Here is a 4,255-nt window from a genome sequence, read left to right as displayed (position 1 = left end):
AAAGCCCTACATGACTTGTCTCCAAAGTATCTTCAGGATTACCTTTGTCAATCAGAAATGGTAAGAGCAATTTGTGAGCAATTACTGGTAGATCCCTTTACAGGAGCTTACAGGGACAAAGGCTGAGAGAAAATCCTTCTTTGTTATTGTCTCCTTGCAGTGGGGCAGAGATCAGACCTGCTATGACCCCGTTGCCCATTCTGAAGCAAGTTAAAGTGGAGCTTTTCTGGAGGGCCTTTTAATTAGTTGAGATAGCGCCCTAGAAGTTATTATACATCTGGTTGCAAGATAATTGTCAATATGTTTCTTCTGATGTTTTTTATTTTCTTACAGCATTGTGCTTTGGATTTTCACTCCTTGTAAATGGTTGAGCCACATATTTGTGATAGTTTTAAAAAAAAATACCAGTGGCAACAGCTGTTGTAAAACAAGGTTACACATATGAGATTGCTCAATGATCCCCAAAGAAAGGTCCCAGCTGTGGCACCCTGAGCTGTATGATGATGAATGCCAAGGCTTTATTGATGCTCTCTTTAATTGTTCTCAACATAACATTGTAACTGTCTTAATTCTGAATATTACCAACTGCTACCGTTGTTTGCCTCAATTAACTGAAAAGGGCCAGTGTTTGTTCTCAGTAGCTTCAGAATGTACCTATGCATCATCAGTAAACACCAGTTGGATAGAGACTTTTTTCAAGGCAGAATCAATAGGAACGTATTTTTTCTATCTTCATTTTTTTTCTCCCTTTCAGGATGAATTGAGATGAACCTTAAAAAATTAACAACCACCACACACACACACACACACACACAAAATAACAACAACCACAAGGATTATCACTGAATCCCAGGAACTGAAGTCAGAGCTCAAATGATATATTATCAGCCTGCATAGTTCTCTGGCCTTCCAGTGTTTGTTTCTTAACAATCAAATGTAGACAATCCTGTTATTTGATGTTTTCATTTGCTTCGAGATTGCTGAGACTCATATCCTCATTTCTTCAGCAGAAGATGAACAGCCATTTCATCCCCATCTTCTGGAGCACATTAGTTAACAAACATATTTGTAACTGCATTTCTTTGGCCATGTCCACTTGCAAGCTTAAGGTTTAACTTAACATTTTGCTGGATTTGCATGACATATTAAATAGGGTTACCAGATCTGGGCTGCAAAAATCCAGACACCCACTAGATGAGAGCAAAGAGATAGAATAACTTTTTTTGCTGCAATCTACTGGTGGTCTCAGTTTTTGCAATCTAGATCCAGTAGTCCTAGCATGGTATCTTAACTAGCCACAAACAAGAACATTTGGAACTATGACCAGTCTGTGGTTCAATATATTGTCTTAATGCACCCTTTATCTTGCTATAAAACCATGTGATCACCAGATTTCAACCTGAAGGATTTTCTATGAACTCTGAAATCCATCACCTAATTCAGAACTAGGTTGCCAGTTGGTTGGAAAAAAAATAACTTGGCCTACATGCATAGCTTCAACAGAAGATTATTTTGAATAAAACAGTGGGTGAACATTCTAATGGAATGGATAGAAGCATTCTATTCACCTGCTAATGTTTGCACATTAAGTGTTGCAAAAGGCATAGGCACAAAAGCCAGTTCTTCAAACAAAGCAAATAGATAATTAGGTGAGAGAGAGAAGGCTAAAGCACTGAATGCAAATTCCTGTTGGAGGGTATTCCCTGCCCAAGGCTCAAAGCTTGATTTCTCAGCTATACTGAGAGGGCTCAGTTTTAGGCGCTTAACATACTGTGAGGTTCTTCCTCATAGCTGCATTAACATGCATTCCTCCCATCCTTGTGTCAGCAGAAAAGCATGTCAGGATAATTTGCAACAGCCTGACAACCAAGCTCTATTTAGCCTTAGTAATAATACTGATGCTATCCTTGAAGTTTTATTGAGGGACAATTTAAGGGCAGCAATTGGTGGATTCTCCTAGTTATGTTTCCCTTCCCACCTGGTGTTCTTAATATGTAGTAGGTGGGCTTGAATGCCTGTGGGTGAATATATGGGATAAAGCCTTGCTTTATTTATTTATCAAATTTATATGGCCACCCATCTCACAAAAAGTGACTCTGGGCGGCGTACAACGATCAGATAGAAACAACACATATATAAAACAATCATTATAAAAATATTAAAATCAGGATTAAAGATTAAAGATTATTAAAAACAAAATATACAAACCCCAGGCAAAGAGAGAATGAGTATATCCACCTCAGTAGTGGACAAATCTGAACATTTCTCCAGTTCCCTGGGACCCCCAGGCCTGGTAACATAACCAGGTCTTTGAGGAACTTGGTTATGTCCGGAATGTCAAGAGAGATGGAGCTAATCTGATTTTGGGGGTGGGGTGGGGGAGAATGTTTCATAAGGCAGGCACCATGGCAGATAAGGCCCATTGCCTGGGACCCACCAAATGTACATCCCTGGCAGGTGGTACCTGCAGCATGCCTTCCCTGCCAGAGCCAATGGGATGGGCTGATGTAATCGGGGAGAGGCAGTCTCTCAGATAACCCAGTCCCATGCCATGAAAGGCTTTAAAGGTATGAAAACCAGCACCTTGAATTGGACCTAGAAGCAAACTGGCAATCAATGCAGCTCGTGGAGCAGAGGTATGATATGTGCTGTTCTGAAAGCACACGTAACTGCCCATGCCACTGCATTTTGTACCAGCTGAAGTTTCTGGATACTCTTCAAGGGCAGCCTCATGTAGAGCGCATTACAGTAGTCCAGTCTGGAGATGACTAGGGCATGAGTGACTGTGAGCAGAGCCTGCCAATCCAGGAATGGGTGCAACTGCCGCACAACATGAAGCTGTGCAAAGGCCCTCCTAGCCATGACTGCCACCTGCTCATCAAGCAGAAGTCATGAGTCTAGGAGGACCCCCAATTTGTGCACTGGGTCTGTCTGGGGCACTGCAACTCCATCCAGCACCAAAGATGGCATAGTCCTGGAACCAGCAGGCCCCAACACCCAGAGCCACTCAGTTTTACCAGAGTACAGCTGAAGCCTATTGTTCCCCATCCAGACCCTCACAGCCTCCAGGCACCAGGATAAGATCTTTATGGCATTGCTTAATTTGCCAGGGTCAGAGATATATAATTGGTCACCTTGAGTTACTTTTCAAGTTGCCCAAGTGACAGGTAGCTAGCACAGAAGGTATCTGTGCTGGTGACCTACCATTCTGGCTATTTTCTGAGCATGGGTACAATGATCCTCTGCAAGACCACTAGACCTGTTTGTTTAAATTAATATCTACAGCTGTTCTGGAACCCACACTGTATCTGAAAAATAGCTGGCTGAAGCATACATGGGGGTGGGGCATGGGATGAAATGTGGGGAAGTTCTTCAAGAAACAGCTGCTGCTTCACTGTACACTTTTTCCCTGTACACTTGACCTGACAGATGGGCTAAAAGGGAAAACAATCAGACCCTTGTCAATTTCACCATAGTTTCTCATATGTCCCAAATCAATACAGGCCAACTCTAGAAACCCCAGAGAAAACTCCTGTTAGGAATGGCTGCAAGGTAGGAAAAAACCATCTGATTTTCCACCCTCCCAATTACCACACTGCTACCTTCTCTGGAGGCTCCAACCCACCGCTCTTCAGGGAATTCTCCAAGAAGTATTTCCAGGACTTTTCAGAATTAGGGTTAAAGTAAAAGAGGGAAGAATAGTTCTTGCTCATCCTCTTCTGCAGAAAGAAAATCAGGCTCCAAACCCATTGAATGGAACCCATAATATAATGCATTGTAACATATACACTTTCCCTTACCCATCCAATGCATGGGTTTCATTTCACACTTCCACACAAATAAGACATAGGAATAATCACAACTGAAATGTTAATGTGGAGAAAGGACAGAGGAATACCATGTGAATGTCATTCTAGTAGCACATTTGTTTATTATGCCTTGAATCCAGGGGTATTTTATGTGAAAATATATTTTTAATCCTCTACCTTAAAATTAAGTTTAACCACTTTGAGGTGCTCCCAATATTATGTGTTCCAAATCACACACAATCCAGCCTTCTAAGACGAGCAGTTTACATACTCCTGGAAATCAGTAAGATTAATACACCTCTCTCTTTTATTTGGAAACTAAATGTTATGTTGTTGCCTTTGGATATGCAAAATCAATATTGGCACACTTTTAACTGAACCTCTGGATAAAGCTGTTCAATTGCTCTTGAAAATGTTGCTTACCATCATTGGCTTAGGCTGAAGTG

The sequence above is a fragment of the Python bivittatus genome, unplaced genomic scaffold (genome assembly GCF_059951505.1).
Source record: "Python bivittatus isolate LINGU-HERP-01145 unplaced genomic scaffold, Pbiv_v1 ctg000020_np1212, whole genome shotgun sequence".
Taxonomy (NCBI): Eukaryota; Metazoa; Chordata; class Lepidosauria; order Squamata; family Pythonidae; genus Python; species Python bivittatus.
The sequence above is the reverse complement of the archived record's forward strand: the minus strand, read 5'-3'. Positions refer to the sequence as shown.